General features: G+C 43.1%; 1 pseudogene; it reads right to left on the minus strand.

Annotated features, from left to right (window-relative positions):
• Nucleotides 1–515: 515 nt before the first annotated feature.
• On the minus strand, nt 516–1,569 carry LOC147967565 (uncharacterized; annotated as a pseudogene).
• Nucleotides 1,570–18,353: the final 16,784 nt, after the last annotated feature.

Here is an 18,353-nt window from a genome sequence, read left to right on the forward strand (position 1 = left end):
CTCCTCTTTGTTGTCTTCATGGGTTTCAATGTGAAAGCCATTTTTACGGATATCTCGATAATTGATCAGGGTACGTGATGAGACGGGATACAACAAAGCATCCTCAATTGTCACTTGTGTACCGCCTAGGAGGGTAAATATGGCACGTCTAGTGCCAACGATTACTGTATCGCGTCCAGCGATAGTTAGAATATCTCCATTCATCTATTTCAGAGTTTGAAAATATTTCATCTCCCTCAGTATGGAGTTTGTGGTTGCACTATCCACAAGGCATAATTCCTCTTCCATCGGATTGTCACCGTAGAGAACTATATATAAGACAAAGAACTTTCAATAAGAAAAATCTCATGTAAATACATAGAATACAATCTTATTTATATCAAATATGTTGGTACAATTACAATCTTATTATATCAAATGTGCTGATACAATATAAAGACAACAACAATACTTATGTTCTTACTACAACATCACAAATGGACATAGCTAAATAGATCACTAAGGAGATTATGGGACTAGTCGAAGTCTCCAAACACGTCGTTTGAGGTATACTCAATCATCATGTTCTCCGTGTCAACAAGGTCCTATGGCTTATGGAATGCCACGGTGTTGCTCGATCTCGGAGGAAACATCATGCGAACTACCGGCTCCATTGGCGTTGTCTGGATGAAGGTTGAAGTTGGCTTCGAACCTTTTCCCTTGAGGTCCTCTGCGTCCCTGAGATTGTTGGTACAACATAACCAGATGCTTTGGGATCTTGCACTTGTCAGTGGGGTGCATGTAACATCCACACTTGTTGCAAAGCAGAGATTTATCATGCTTGGGCTTTGCAGTGCCTTTTCCCTTGTCTGAGTTCCTAGACCTCCTGTTCCTATTGCGCTTTCGCTTGTTCTGGAAATTTGATTGATTGCCCCTAAAGGCACCATCAAACTTCTGTCTATTCGTGACATTCATATGAACTTCAGGTAGAGGTTGTGCCCCAACTGGGCATTGAGAGCCATTCTTAGCGAGTAGCTCATCATGCTTTTCAGCTTGAAGTAACATATGAATAAGCTCGGAATAGACAGTATAGTTGCGAGCACGGTATTGCTGCTGGAGGATCCTGTCTGAAGGGAGCATAGTAGATAAAGTTTTCTCTATCTTCTCCGCATCAGTAGGTTCCTTCTCGCAAAAGAGCAGTTTGGAACTTATCTTATGAACCTTGTGGTTGTACTCACCGATGGACTTGAAATCCTGAAGACGAAGGTGAGTCCAATCATGGAGTGCTTCTGGCAAGACGACTGCTTTCTGTTGTTCATATCTCGTTTTGAGGACTAGAAACAAAGTACTGGGAGATTCCTCCTCTAAGTACTCTGACTTTAGATTTGGGTGAATATGGTGCCTTATGATGTATAAAGCAGCATAGTTTTGCTGTTCAGTCAGCAGCGTGGCTTCGGCCGGTAGAGGAGTCTCCGGATCCTGGATTGCACGTGCTATCCCACGGGAAGCAAGACTGATCTTGACGTCCATTGCCCATGTAGGGTAGTTGTGGCCATTGAGGGCAAGCTCCTCAAATTCTTTTGCAGTCATCGTTTATCGTCGGCGAGGCCTCTCGGTGCTCTCGGCAGAGCGTGCTGATAACGTGTTTAGATGAAAGATCAACTTGTATTGATTGATAGAAACAATACAACTTATATATGTTTGAAAGAGACACATCACACAAGACGCGATGGTTAGAACCGATGCAATGGTTAGAAGAGCGGGGAAAGAGAGACGCGTCGGTTGCCACAAGGCAACTGTATGCCGCAGGACAAGGGGAGATTTCCCTCTAATTACTACAAACTAATTAATCACAACATGTAAAAGTCAGTGGTGGTATCTGCAACCAATGTGTATATGCTAGTTTCGCCCTGCCCTGCCAGTGTTTACTAGACGTTATGTGAGCGTGTACTATAAGATGATGATGTCCGTGTGTATAGATCTATGCTGTAGTTCGTTTCGATAGAAAATATGTATATGCTTTACACATTGATTTTATAAGGTCTGTTTTGGGAAGATGTGCCTTTGTTAGAGCATCTATAGCCAGGCTCCCCAACCCTCCGTCCTCCCCCAGCCCCCTATATGTCTGGACGGACGGCCAAGTCACTGACTCGGTAAAAAAAACTAACTCAGATGCACCCCTCATTCTAGCCGCGGGCGTCCGGACTAATTGGCACTTCTCAAACCCAGCCCGAATCTAAGGCGGGTTTGGGGGAGGCACGGGCGCTCGGGCGTGTCCGTCACGTTGGCCTAGCCCACAGTGGCCCACCCAGACCGCACATCCGGACGAACTGTAGACCAAAGTCAATACTCTCTCTCCGTCCCATCCGCTTCCCGATCTACGACGAGCGACGACAGCAGCGCCACCTCTAGTGGCAGATCTGGCGGCTCTGACGACCGGGAGAGCCTGCTCAACGATGTGGAGCCGGACGTCTTGGAGGACATCACCCTTCGCATCGTGCCGTGGTGGTCGCGTCTAGACTAGGGTGGCAGCGGAAGATTTGGTTCCGTGCCGTCCTCTGTCGCCCGACAACGCAGTGTCGACAACGTCGTCCGACCCTCCCGTCCTTCGCACAACTTCGCCTGCTTCATGCCCGTCCAGGTACGCCACCTACCACGCCCCTCTCTGTTTCCTTAACCTGCTCCGGATGGCGTACCTGGGCACCGTTGGGTCCTCGTGCCCGTGCGGGCGCTGGCGCGGACTAGTACTCTTGAGTCCAAGGCACGAGCGGCACGTCGTGAGCGCCAACAGGTGAGGGAGCAGACGGAGGCAGGGGAGGCACTGGCCACACATCACTGGGTCCATAGGACCATCTCCTCGTGGTGATCCTTCGACGCTCCCTCACGATGATGGAGACCGACACACGCCGGCTCCTGTGCAAGAACGCCGAAGCACTCCGGCTCGCCATCGAGCAGTCGGAGCGTGAGGCTACGGCTGAGACGGCTGCCATGGAGAAGGTGTCCTGGATGGCCAAGGCACATGAGCGCGTGGTCTAGAGAGTGACCGACATCATCTCCTCCTCCCCCGACGACTCCTACCTCACCCGCCCCTTCGGCGGACCCAACTTCAATGACGACGCCCCTCCGCTTACGTTGCGGATGCCTATATGGAGGGGTACAACAATACCAATGAATGCAAGGGGAAGGGTCCGATGAGGAAATGGTGATTTCCTCTACCCTTCTCCGCCTCAGTTTTATCCATGTTTTTTAGTTTTTAGTATGAATTTGCACTGTTCGGCGATGAATTTTGATCATTTTGTGTCGGATGAGTATGTCTGCTAAGCTAGTATGTGAAATTATTTCCGCTAAGAGTGTTCATCATGTTCTTCTACATACTAACTATTTTACGTGTTGCATGAATTTAGGGGTTCGAATATGAGGGAGATGGTTGTGGAAGCAACCAAATGAGGGGTGGCCGGTTAGTGCCCATAGACGCATCCAAACACGTCCGCGAACGTTTGAGGGGTCGGATTACATATATCTGCATGTAGATGCTCTTATTGCACATCTAAATGACACAATGAAATATAAAGACTGTAAAAAACATAAAAAGGGAAAAAAGAAAAAAAGAAAAAACCTGCACGAATCTCCACCAGAAACAATGACATATATATAGGACTTAGACGTGCAATACTTAGCGCACATCTAGATATGTTTTAGCAAAACCAATTTTATAAATAAATCTGAGGCATGTACTTCCATTTCTAGACATTGAGTATTGGCTAAAGTGAAATTTTTTGTTTGATGTCGACTTCTGTTGTTGCTACAGAGCCAGACCTATGCTATATGACTACCCGCAGAAACGTTTGCCCTCCTGCTGCCAAACTGTTAAAGGACGTCTAGGACGACAAAACTGATAGATGCTAGCTCGCCATTATTGAGTGAAAAATGTGTTTCCCGCGGCCAACAGTGTGTTTTCTGCTGCAAAAAATGTGTTTCGCTTGCTGTCCACACTCCCCCTGTGTCCTTCATAGCCGTACCTAGCTACGAGTCCAGCCATAGAACTTTTGGCCGACGTCTTCTACATTATTTTCAAAGGATGTACAAGGGAAAGAAATCAGTAGATGTTAGGTCGCCATCACCGCGTGAAGAGTGGGTTTCCTGCGGCCAAGAGCAATTATCGGCCACACAATTTGTTGGTTTTTCTCGTTCTCAATATACTGCCGTTTGGTGAGAGTTGCGCTATGTCTAGCAAGTAGATTCACTGCAAATGCGAGGTCAGGTCTCATGCAATTTGCAAGGTATATGAGCGCTCCAACCGCACTGAGATATGGAACCTCGGGTCCCAATATTTCTTCTCCATCATCCCTTGGCCTGGACGGATCTTTCTCTATGTCTAGAGAGCTGTTTCGAATCGAGATCGAGAGAGGATCGAATGAATCAACTATCAATTTCATTGAATGATTCTCGGTATATATACAAGGGGAACAGACACGATCGAGAGATGCGACTGTTCGTAGAGGTGCAAGGGGAGAGGTGCGACGGTTGCCAATGCAACCGAAGTACAGATTACAATGGGAGGATTATCTCTTTAATTAACCTATTAATTTAATCCTAACACTCCCCCTAATCCTTCCTTGTCTTTGCAACCGACCATCTCTGGAATCATCCTTGAATTAACTCTTCTCCAAAAACCCTGTGGGAAAAATGTGAGAAGTATTGCAGTATGATATGTTGCTAAAACTCCTTCAAACCCAGTGGGAAAAATAAGGAGAAAATGGTGCAACATATAATGGTTATTGTCTCTTTTAACTCAATACGAAAAAACCCATAGAGTTCAGAGGACAATAAATATGTCGTATATACTTTCCTAAAAAACCCGGTGGGGAAAACTGAAAGTATGACATATGATCTCATGTTGATATTACCTCATTAAAAACCTTTATGAGAACCTGTAAAGTAAACTCATGAAGGGAAAAAGAGTATAATATAATGCACTGAACATGAACAATTCAGGAAGATACTCCCCCTGATTCTTGCAAAATTCGAAGCCGTCACCTACCAATTCCATGAACACATTTCTGGAACATAGAAGTTGGTAGAAACCCGATGAAAAAATCAGTCGTATGATTTGACTTGCAAGATATGCAATATAGTGATATTGCTTATTATGTAACCTATTTGCATCCGGGCAACACAAGAAACATTATCGTTGAGATAATGGTTGGTGGATGTAGCCATGAGGTCTGTTTCGAAGACTCTTCATGAGAGGGCTACCACGCCTAGTAGGAACACTAAGCTTGTCTATGATCTGACATAGTGGGGATCTGATCGATGTACCCAATGATATCGGTGTTCACATTTTTGTGAAACTGAAAACCAGGACAAGATGTTTGATGCCTTGGAGATATCAAAAGATATTCTTGAGCACCAACCAATTGTGTTTGGTGGATCCAATGGCATTATGGAATGTTGAGTCCCAATATCTCATTTCCATCATCTCTTGGTCTAAATAGATCATTCTCTATGTCTAGAGAATGAACTACCATGAGAGTTATGGATGGATAAGATTTGTCCACAATGAATTTCTCCAATATATTTTGGATATAGACAACATAGTATACCATAATGTATGAATGAAGGTGCTCAAGTTGTAGTAACAAGCGGTGTTTTGGTTTACCCAAATCCTTCATTTTAAACTCCGTCATTTAGATGATTACATGTGTCGTCATTGCAGACACACAAACATGGACAATCATCATTGTAGGAGTAATCCTTGTGTATAAGGAACTCACTACGTCGGTTATACCAAATGTACCGACAATAATAAGCCATATGGTAACTTACTGATTTTACACAATGTATGTTGCGTATTGCATTTCGATTCAGAAGTGAGATTCCATGAAGAATCAACCATATATGTCTGAATCTAGTGACCACATGGGTATGTGATCACTACATCTATCAACTGCAGAGATAGATGGTTTTGTACTGCCAATGATATAAGTTATCGGAAAGAGATTCCACCTCTGGAGAATAGTTGGGTATCTGCGTGAACCCTTGTGCTACAATGCTTGCTCTATGTTTCACCACCTTATTGTTCTCAATTCTTTTTCCAGAAGAAAACTGGTGTAGGTATTGCTTATGAATACCTTCCCATTATTGAGCAAGATCATTTCTACCTAGATTATACCCTTTGCTTGAGTTCAGTCCAAGTGTTGTTCACACTTTGCCATGGCCATGGTCTTTGGACCTGAATCATGTGAAAGGTTTTGCAATCTAGTTAAGAAATGTATGTCGACAATTGTAGACTTCCGGTTATTTGATTCTCCAGAATCTATATATCAATATATAGTTGATGGAAATATCGTTACCCATGGTGACTACTCGCAATTTCCCAATGCGATTGAGTCGGGTATTCCGATGTCCCGGTCATTGTGTGCACTCTGACCTGGGTTGGTGGAGGTTTCCCATCCACTGGGTGTATACTACCCATTAGGTGTCTGTCAACATGAAGTTGACCTGCATTTACTGATTCAGAGGCCTTGATATCCTTGCTTGCAAGAAGCTGAATCCTAATGTACTATTGTCATACTTCTCCCCCTGTTGCTTTGAACGAGGAGTTGAGTGGTTTTAGATGGTACCTCCACTCTTTCTGACATATTTTTGCAGGATTGTAGGATTGCGTGACACCTTTATAGTCAGTAAATGAATCTAGCAGGTTATTTGCAATGCGTTGCAAATCTTCTGAACGCATGGTTCAGATCTTTGAGTATGTGGATTTGAGGCAGATAATGTGTTGAACAATCCACTAATTTCCTGGCATTCTTTATGGTACTTGAAATCTCCCCCTAATGCCTGGAAATGTTCCTCATTGAATCAGCATACTAGCCTTGAATAACTCCCCATGCCAGGGGCTCGAGGTATTGACGGAAATACAGTTATTCCTCACATAGATCCCAACTATATGTTGAGGAGCCAATGATGTATGCCGGGTGGTGATATCGGTATGCAACCGAATTACCGCAGATAGGAAATACTTGGTAGATATCCACATATCAAAAATAGAGTGGAATAATATTATGCAGTTCTGTCATGAGCGTGTAAAACTACATGACTCCAACGTAAAGTTGGTAAGTTGCAATTCCAAAGTAAAGATAATGCAATGAGCTTAACACTTTGGATAGGATTCTACCAAACCATTTTGAGTCTAAACATTAGGACAAATTGCTAAATTTCAATCCAAGGGCCATAGAGAAGGCACTCAAGGAGAATTTTGTAATGTTATCCATTCGATTTGCTTGAAATCGATGTCAGGATAATGAGCCAATGGTTTCGTGTGAATAAAGCACACACTTAAGACCATCATATAGATATGTCTTTTAGAACCATGGAATACCTAAATAGTCTGGTCAATGGATGGGAAGAGCCACTTCCCTCAACTTGATGCATTCAACGAGTCTGAGTGGTTCAACGTAGACTTTAAGGTGTGCGAGCCTTAAAATTAGCTTCCCTGTGTTACTTGCAGCGCACATAAAATCCAAATTGTGTTAGTATTTAGCATCAAAATAATCGTAAACTACTGGAATTGCTGATAGTTTTGATTTCAACCCAATGTCTCGATGACGAAGGCGAGTATGCCAAGTTTGTCATGTACAAGACACTCAGGAAAACTATCTCGTACGCAACATGTGCTACGGGTTGTGCTGTATGTGTAGTACAATCTAGATGATACACAGAGAATGTGCTTGCCATATCCGTTGCACATGGTAAAGAGAAGTTATTTCTCTTTGTTGTCATCATAAGTTTTGCTATGGAAACTATTTTGACGGATACCTCCATAGTTTAGTAGGGTACGAGTTAATCCCGGGAAGCAATAAAGCATCCCGATGTTACTCGAGTACCCACAGGGATAGTAAATATGACTCGAGTTGAGCCAACAAATACCTCATCGCGTCTAGCGATTTAAAAATATCTCCTTTCTCTCAATGAGAGTAGAAACATTGGACTTCCCTGAGTATAGAGTTTGCGGTGCATATGTCCACAAGGCACATATCATTTTTCATCGGATTGACTCCCGTAGAAATCTATATATAGACATGAAGATTCTCAAGAAAATCACTGTCAGATATATAGAATACATACAAATGAATTTGTATGAAAATGCTGATACAATATATTGTGATATACAATATATGATGACAACAATAATCATGTTCTTATTAGAACATCATAAATGGACATAAAAAATAGATCACTAAGGAGACTAAGGGACTAAATGTATAGTCTCCAAACATGTCGGTTGATGCATATTCAACCCTCATGCTCTCCATGCTCATAGGGTCTCGTGACAGCTTGATGGTGTCAGGTTGAGGGTTTGAAGTGAGTTTCAAACCATTACCCTTGAGGTCCTTTGCGTCCCGGTGGCGTGGCTTGGATTGCACGCGCTATCCCATGGGATGCAAGACTGATCTTGATGTCCATAAGCCACTTAAGTAAGTTGTGGCCATTGAGGGCAAGTGCCTCAAATTGTTAGCCATCTATTACTTATAGGGGCAAGCCAGAGATAATTAATTTACAAGAAGTAAATTAAAAACCATCATGGTTTTGTAAAAAGAATGCAAAAATTTGACTCAAGTGTATAACTTGAAAATGCTCAACCTCAATTGTCGAAACATAACACATTGAAGATCATACAGATCTCACAGTAATAGAGATAGTCTGCACATGGGCAGTAGATCGAACTCATTACCTTGTGTTTTCCTAATATAATGAGAGAGATGTTATTGTCAAAAATTTACAAGTTTGTTGTGCGGGAGAAATAAATCTCGACCGCTGTGACATGTTCATGAAGAATGTCAATGTGGTAAACACATAGAACATATCATCCCCGGTGAAAAACCGGTAATTTATTTATATTACAGATTGCGTAATATAAATACATCGTAATGTTGCAAAATTAATAGATTTCAAGAAGGTGGCTTGAAACCATTAGTGTGAATCTCAAATAGCTAAGGATGACACCTTGAATTTTGCATATGTATTTGGAAGAAATTAAAAATCTCAATTGCAAATAGATGTATTATTCTCGACATGTAGTGAACATGGAGATACATACATTCCGGAATACATCATACTCAACAGAAATACACCACTATTATAATGAATAGTAATGATGTTGCAAACTTGATGCTCAAGTGAAAAACTTGAATTGTATAGACCTCAAATTAAATGAGATGATCTTGTATCAAGTTTCAAGATAATTCAGCAGTGTGAATTAATATTGTACGAGAGAAAATTAATCTCAATCGCAATGAGATTGTTTTGCGAGAGAAGAAAATTCTCAATCACAAATCAGTACTCTAGAGGTACTGAATTTATCTTTGCAAGAGATAAAAAAAATCTCAAGCAAATCAATGTTGTTGTATAGGGAATTGCAATAGCAAACGCATTGAACATGTTGAATATCAACACACACATTTCTGGAATATTAAAACTCAACAGAAAATGGGTGAAATGCATATCTATACATACATGGTCTAAATATGACAAGTGCTAATGAATAGCACTAGTAGTTGTACCATGTTGAATTATCCTGAAAAGTCCAAGAATTAGCCGCAAGACTTATAGACACGAGTTTTGGACTATTGTGGAAATAGGTAAAGCAACATGGGCTATAGTTCAAAACTCGCGAAGAGATAAGGCTTCTTATCTCTTTCTCCCGTGTGGACGTGTGGTTCTACATCAGAGTTTAGAACTCCTGAACCAAGCCCCAGTGATTGCCATCGGGAGATAGTGGTCGAGGACATCGCCGACGCTGCTGCTTGCGCGTGCAGGTTGTGGACCACGGGCGTTCTACACCGGAGGGCGTCGGCATGCTGCGCGTCGGAAGTCGGGAGCACACGTCAGGGTCGCCGTGTTCCAAGGAGCCAGGCGTCCAGGGACCTACGCTGGGAGGCGTTGGTCGCCATTGCCAAGGCCGGAGGCCGCCGGTTAGAGCCTCTTCTGCGACGAGCCGGACGGAGCACCGCCGCTTTTGGCATTGGAGGCCGAGGCATTCTTGGCACCGTGGCGATGGGGCGAAGCCACAAGCCAGCCCTTGGCTTCTCCGTCGAAGGGAGGAGTGCCGACAGGTGCGCTATGAGCGGCCGTGGCCTGTGGAGACGGGCTGGGCGCCGCCGCGATCTGAGCGTCGATGGTCGTTGGCCACCGTTTTCTTCGACCGCCGTTGCCTCTTTCGTTCGCGAGGAGCCGCGATTCAGGCCCGGGGGAAGCAGCGATGGAACGCCGGGCGCCGTGCCGCCGGAGGTCGTCAGGCGGGCGCCACCACACTGCTGCCACCGCGCGCTGGCACGCCGGGTCTGAGGGCCACGACAGCGTCGAGGGCTCAAGGTTGAAGGCCGGCCCTTGCAGAGGAGGGCACCACGCGCTGAGGCCGTGCGCCGGATCTCTTCAAGGAGAAGAAGAGAAGGGGTGAGCGGGCGTTGCCGGTGGTGTCCTGGGGCGCTAGGGCCTCCACCGTCGGTAGCCAAAAAGGCTAGCAATGGCTGAGAGGAACGACGTCGCGGCTGTTTCGCTAGCCACCGGCAGGGATTTGCGCCGCGCTGATGAAGTGGCTCTACGGGAGCGTGCTGATAACGTGTTTCGAATCGAGATCGAGAGAGGATCGAATGAATCAACTATCAATTTCATTGAATGATTCTCGGTATATATACAAGGGGAACAGACACGATCGAGAGATGCGACTGTTCGTAGAGGTGCAAGGGGAGAGGTGCGACGGTTACCAATGCAACCGAAGTACAGATTACAATTGGAGGATTATCTCTTTAATTAACCTATTAATTTAATCCTAACAAGAGTGAACCATCATGGGAGTTTTAGATGGGTAGGATTTGTTCATATTGAATTTCTCCAATATTTTCTGGATATAGGCAGCTTGGTGTACCATAATTCCTGAGGGAAGGTGCTCAAGTTGAATACCTAAGCAAAATTTGGTTTTACCCAAATCCTTCATCTCAAATTCCATCTTTAGGTGATTGGGTGCTTCATCAATGTCTTGTGTGTTACTGATGATGTTGAGATCATCTACGTACATTGGAATGATGCAAAATCCTGTAGAGGACCTTTTGATAAAGACACATGGGCAATCACTACTATTGAAGTAACCTTTCTATAGAAGGAACTCACTAAGTCAGTTGTACCACATCCGTCCCGACTGTCTTAAGCCATATAATGACTTATTCAGTTTTACTTGTATTCGGTATAGAGATTCCATCAGGAACCTTCATATACATATCCGAATCTAGTGACCCGTAGAGATATGCGGTCACGACATCCATCAACTGCATAAATAGACAATTTTGCACTGCCAAAGATATAAGGTATCGAAAAGTGGTTCCACTCATTACAGGAGAATATGTCTCATTGAAATCAATGCCGAGTCTCTGCGTGAACCCTTGTGCTACGAGCCTTGCTTTGTATCTCACCACCTCATTGTTCTCATTCCATTTCCGGAGAAAAACCCATTTGTATCCCACAGGGAAAACATTGGGAGGTGTCGGTATTGCTTCAGTGAATACCTTTGTTTTGTTAAGCAAGGCAATTTCTGCTTGTATTGCGTCCTTCCATTTAGGCCAGTCGGAGCGCTTTTGGCACTCAACGATGGTCTTTGGATCATGATCAGTGAGAAGGATATATGCAATTTTTTCAGCAAAATAAATGTCGACACTCGTAGACTTACGATCGAAAGATTCTCTAGAATCGATATAGTTGATGGAAATTCCCTGCACCCCTAATGACTCTTCGTGATTTCCCAATACGCTTGAGTGTGGGTGTTCTGATGGCCCAGCCAGTGTGTGCAAACTGAAGCTGGGTTGCGGAGGTTGCCCTTCCACTGGGTGTATACTACCCATAAGGTGTTTATCAACGTTGAGTTGACTTACATTTACTGACTCCGAGGTTTTTCTCCTCGATTTCCTTTGTTGCTTGCTGGAAGCTTGTTCCAGGTCAGAGGCCATACTACTCCCCCTCTTTTTAGGAACATGGAGTTGAGTGGTTTTTATTGGTACCTCCACTCTTTCGGGCGCATTTCTGGCCAGATTTAAGGACTTTGTAACACCTTTTAGATCAGTAAATGAATCTGGCAGGTTATTTGCAAGATGTTGCAAATTAATGATTTTCCGAACTTGGAGTTCAATCTCTTGTGTATGTGGATCAGAGGACGAAATGGCTTGAGCATTCCAATCAATTTCCGAGCATTCTTTCTGGTACTTGAAGTCTCCCGCTAATGTCGGAAAGTGTTCCTCATTAAAAATACAATCAGCGTGATGGGCTATGAACAGGTCCCTAGTAAGGGGCTCCAGGTAATTAATAATCGACGGTTGAAAGATCGTGGATGTCGCCTAGAGGGGGGGGGGGTGAATAGGCGTTTTAAAATAATTACGGTTTAGGCTTGAACAAATGCGGAATAAACCTAGCGGTTAATTTGTCAAGCACAAAACCTAAAACAACTAGGCTCACCTATGTGCACCAACAACTTATGCTAAGCAAGATAAGCAACTAAGTGATAGCAAGATATATGACAAGAAACAATATGGCTATCACAAAGTAAAGTGCATAAGTAAAGGGCTCGGGTAAGAGATAACCGAGGCACGCGAAGACGATGATGTATCCCGAAGTTCACACCCTTGCGGATGCTAATCTCCGTTTGGAGCGGTGTGGAGGCACAATGCTCCCCAAGAAGCCACTAGGGCCACCATAATCTCCTCACGCCCTCGCACAATGCAAGATGCCGTGATTCCACTAAGGGACCCTTGAGGGCGGTCACCGAACCCGTACAAATGGCAACCCTTGGGGGCGGTCACCGAACCCGTACACTTTGGCAACCCTTGGGGGCGGTCACCGGAACCGGTCAAATTGCTCGGGGCGATCTCCACAACCTAATTGGAGACCCCGACGCTTGCCCGGAGCTTTACACCACAATGATTGAGCTCCAAACAACACCAACCGTCTAGGGCACCAAGGCACCCAAGAGGAACAAGCTCTAGGGTGCCCAAACACCCAAGAGTAATAAGCTTCTCAAACTTCACTTCCACGTATCACCGTGGAGAACTCAAACTGATGCACCAAATGCAAGGGCAAGGGCACACGGAGTGCCCAAGTCCTTCTCTCTCAAATCCCACCGGAGCAACTAATGCTAGGGAGGAAAATGAGAGGAAGAACAAGAAGGAGTAGACCAAGAACTCCAAGATCTAGATCCAAGGGGTTCTCCTCACATAGAGGAGAAAGTGATTGGTGGAAATGTGGATCTAGATCTCCTCTCTCTTTTCCCTCAAAATCTAGCAAGAATCCATGAAGGGATTGAGAGTTAGCAAGCTTAAAGATGGTCAACAATGGGGGCAAAAACGAGCTCAAGAGATAGGGAACCATTTGGGAAGAAGACCCCCTTAAATAGGTCCCCACGAATCTGCCCGTTATGTACGAAACAACATAGGAGCGGTACAACCTCTATGAGCACCGGTACAACCGGTAACAGGCAATAAGCGGTACAACCGGCCCACAACCGCCCAACAACCACACCACAACAGAGACCAGTCCGGTGGTAGAGCGGTACATGACCGGTACAACCTCCAGACCAATTCTAGAGCGGTACAACCGCTCCAAACACCGGCTGTACCGGTCAAGCGGTACAACCTCTCCATGGGGCGGTACAACCTCTCTGTGTAAAACAGGCAATATCAAAATAGCCACAACTTTCGCATACGAGCTCCGAATACAACGAAACCAAGTTTGTTGGAAAGCTAATGACAAGGGCTAACACAATCTTGAGAGAAATATCAATAAGAAGCAAATGAGAAAAGGACCATAATAAAATGGTGAGAACCCTTCCTCGGATAAGACCGGTAAAACCTCCAACACCGAAAACATCATAGAAGACGCATGCGAACTCCGTTTTCGATGAAGTCAAACTTGTCATCAAGATGACCATAAGGTCTAAGGCTCACAAAAGGAACCAAACAAGAACCAAGAAAGATAATGCAAGGATGCAATGGTTTGAGCTCTCGACGAGCGATACGATCAAGCTACTCACTAGAGAGCCCCCCTTGATAGTACGACAATCGATCCTACAACCCGGTCTCCCAACTACCACTATGAGACTGGTAAAATAGAAGACCTATAAAGGGCAATCCTTTGCCTTGAACATAGTCCACTTGAGCTAGATGATGACGATCTTGACTTCCTCAAGTTGGACCACCTTTCTTGATTGTGTTGGCTCGATGAAGACTAGTTGATTGCTCCTCCATACTCCACTATGGGTGAGCCACTCTTTGGCACATATTCACAATTCCATTGACACCACAATGGACGGCAAGCTTCAAGCTTGATTGCTCCCCCATACTCCATTATGGGTGAGCCGCTCTTCGAGTTGCTCCACTTGAACTTGCACATTGCAAACTTGATGACGATCACCACTTGATGTCATCCTCCATGGGTTGTATGAGATCTTCCTCTTGACGCAAGACCATGGAAACATACCTAACCCCACAAAGAACTCTCACGTAGACCATGGGTTAGTACACAAAGTATAATGGACAATGCTTACCATACCATGGGATCACTTGATCCCTCTCGGTACTTCTTCTACGCTTTGTGAGTTGATCAACTTGATTCACTCTTGACTTAGTCTTGACCAACATTGAATCTTTCCAACTCTCTTCATTTGGATGATGTCTTCAAGGTAAACATGAATGATCACACAATCTTATTCTTCAAGACATGCTTGCAATAAGCTCAACTCACACATGACCAATCTTTGGATAATTCCTTGAAAAGCACTTTGGCCATCTCAACTCACACATGACCAATCTTTGGATAATTCCTTGAAAAGCACTTTAGCCATCTCATAAACTCCTTGAAACCAACACATGGACTTCAAGACAATCCTATGGACAAATGCTTCAAATATAACTCAAGGCAACCATTAGTTCATAGAGATTATCATCAATTACCAAAACCACACATGGGGGCACCGCATGTCCTTTCAATCTCCCCCATTTTGGTAATTGATGACAATCACTTTCAAGAGAGTTTATATAAGGAATTATGCATCAACATGCAATGCAACAACCAATAATGCATGCGTATGAGATGCAAATGCTTAGGAACAAAACCAAAGCAAAGAGAAAACTCTGAAGACTTCTCCACAAAACTCTCTGAAACTTCTCCCCCATTGGCATCGATTGCCAAAGTGGGCGGAAAGCTTAGAAGGCCAATATAGAAGGTGTTCCTCCATAAATTGTGTATTTATCAACAAGAGAGTGGAATGCATTACACATATCCAACTGTCAATATTTGGAGGAAGACAAACTATATTGAGGCCCAAAGATTGCAACAGAAAGATATGTCACAAAGACAAAACAAAGAGAGACACAAGCAATCAGAAGATACCAATTGAAGCAAGTAATCAACGAATATCAATTGGACCAACTAGACCAATGATCCTACATGCCACATGAAAACGATATTATGATATGAGCAAAGGAGTGTTCTAAAGAAACTAGAGAAGTTCTCCATGATTTGTGCACACATATGAATTTTTGTATTTGGATACACAGTACACAAAATAGGATCATAGCTCCCCCAAAATCAATAGAAACTCACAACAAGTGCAAGTGAGCATAGGAAACAAAGCCTAGTACTTGCAACAAACACATGGTTGAGCAACAAGTAAAAGAGGCAACTTAAGAATGGGCTCAACCAAAATGATGTGAGTGAGTCAAGGCAATGCACTTGAGAAGACTAATGTACGGATGAGCATTAAGCATCAATAAAGTCTTGAAAGAATGAGGCACACGATGCATGACCTATCATTCCCACACACAACTAGCAAATGGGTTCACAAGCTTACTAATAAGCATATAAAGAACCTATGCTTGTGACAACCCGTGGTGAAGATAGAAGATGAAAGCCTCATCAAGACGAGGGATACCAATTAAGATGGCAAAAGCCTCGTAAAGATAAGCATGAGGAAAATAATCTTCACCACACAAGAGTGCATCAAGATGCAACGATAGAAGACACGCACTCAAGGCAAAAGCTTTCACTGAGCCACCAAAGAAATAACATAAGAAGGACAAGGTGGACGTGAAAGAAAGGATATCAACTAGATATGCAACTTCTCTCAAGTGTATATGATTCTAGGTAGACGAAATCATGATGATATATATCTACAAAGAAGGATGTACACCCGGAATAGTTACGACACGAGGAACAAGATATCCAAAGGGAGGTCATACATATACCAATAAGATATTTGCTTGGAAGCATAACACATGGCTAGATATGGTCTTATTGTATATAAATGAATTCCTACCACACACCCATCAAAGACATCACAACTAGCAACAAGAGATCATTGTTGGGATGCTTTGAGAAAGGGAACAAGTATCACAAGAATGAATGAATAACATGCCATGATACAACCTACACAAGGTTGATGCAAGAAATGTGTGCATGAAGAATATGAAGATACTTGTTACCGAGTTAACATTGGAAGGATGTAGTAGATACCAATTGAAGGTAGATAGTAGTTCATTGATCATCCTAGCTCGACTCCAATAAGCACATGATGACAACACCTTCCTTGTGAGTGAGCTGAGCATCCAATGTATCTCCAATTGTTCCTAGAACAACAACACAAACAAAATGGTACCCAAACTCATTGGGACCAAAGAGTTAGAAACACCAACAATACATAGGAAAAACTCCACATAAATATGTGCATATAGAAAAGGAAATGAAATTCATGCACATCTCATCCAATTTGAGACTTGGTGGAGTTTCTCCTATATATTGGGTCGAAGAAAGAAAGCATGCCAAAGATACTACATGAAGTTAATATGCATGCTCAAGACTTTCAAGAACCGATACCAAATGATAAAGAAAAACCAAGTGAAGAGAAGATCCAAATGAATAAAACATCACTTGGAGGATATCCATAAAAGATACATCAAGGAATGAGATATCCATTGATACATTAAAAAAGGTATCAAACTTCCAAAAGAGAGGATGGTTCCAAACAAACCAAGCTCTCTACAAAGTTTCATGATGGCACAAAGTACCAAAATGAAAACGGCTTGCCTTCCACCAACACACACTTGATAAGGATCGCAAGACGAGTGTTTTATAGAAAATAGGATAGCTCCCCCAAGACTAGTGCATTGAGAGAATTTGCATTTGAATACAAAATGCACAAGGTGGGATCACCACTTTCACTATATCTAGAAAACACTAAACAAGATCCACAAGTGGTATGGAAGACAAAGGGAGATGATACAATCCTTGGCAAGAGAAAAGGCAAATAAAAAACAAAAGCCAATGTAAAGATGATCAATAAATTCTACCACAAAAGTGAGTACCAATTGTCAAAAGACAAGAAGTAAATGGAAATAATTCCCGGTGGTAGATAGCAAGGATATCCGACATCATCTTCACACCATACAAAAAGCAAATTGCAACTTATAGAGCTAACATGCCACCTAGGAACAAGATAATTTACAGTATCAACTCTAGATGACAATATCTCAAATGTACACATTTTCTAGGCTAGTAATATACACATAGCATATTACTCCCCCATAATGTGATACCAATTAAAGATAGACAAGAGGCAATTAAAGGATCCAACAAGAGATAATTAATGGACTATTTAGAATTTGAATTTCTCATGAGAAGACATACCACATAGTGACTAGATAAGCTTGCAATATCAATACTAAGTGGTATTCCCCATGTACCCACCTTTATAGGATTGTGAAGTGCACAAAGCACATCACTCCCCCATAATGGGATATTCCATTAATCTCTCACAAGAGCCAACTAAGAAATAAACAAGATGCAAAAGGCTCAACGCATGACACACACGTACATGATGTGCAAACCAACACACACATACTTGATTGCTCAAGATAATCAAGTTGGAAGCACAACATATACAAACACATGCAAGGAACAAAACCAAAACATGCAAGGGGGCAAGTAACTTTCAATGCAAGCAATTGAGGTACAAGTTACCGCAAGGAGGCACATTGGATATAAGATATAATCTTGATGATTCAATTGACTTGGCTTGAGACAATAAGAATGATGAAGTCCCCTTAATTCTTCATAATGTAGCCAAGTCTCCAATGACCTCCAACATCACCTATTGATCAAGTTTGAGCTTGTTGGTCCCCAACCAAGTTGGGTCCTAAGAGGTTAGTCACAATAGGCTTGGCTACCCAAATGGTTCTTTGCTTCAAACTACTTTGAGTACCAACAAACTTGGCAACCACATTGCCAACCTTATCCTTCCCAAGAGAATAGACATCATCAATAATAATTGGGTTGGGTAAGTT

This window comes from Triticum urartu, chromosome 5A (genome assembly GCF_056163025.1).
Source record: "Triticum urartu cultivar PI428250 chromosome 5A, HENAU_Tu73, whole genome shotgun sequence".
Lineage (NCBI taxonomy): Eukaryota > Viridiplantae > Streptophyta > Magnoliopsida > Poales > Poaceae > Triticum > Triticum urartu.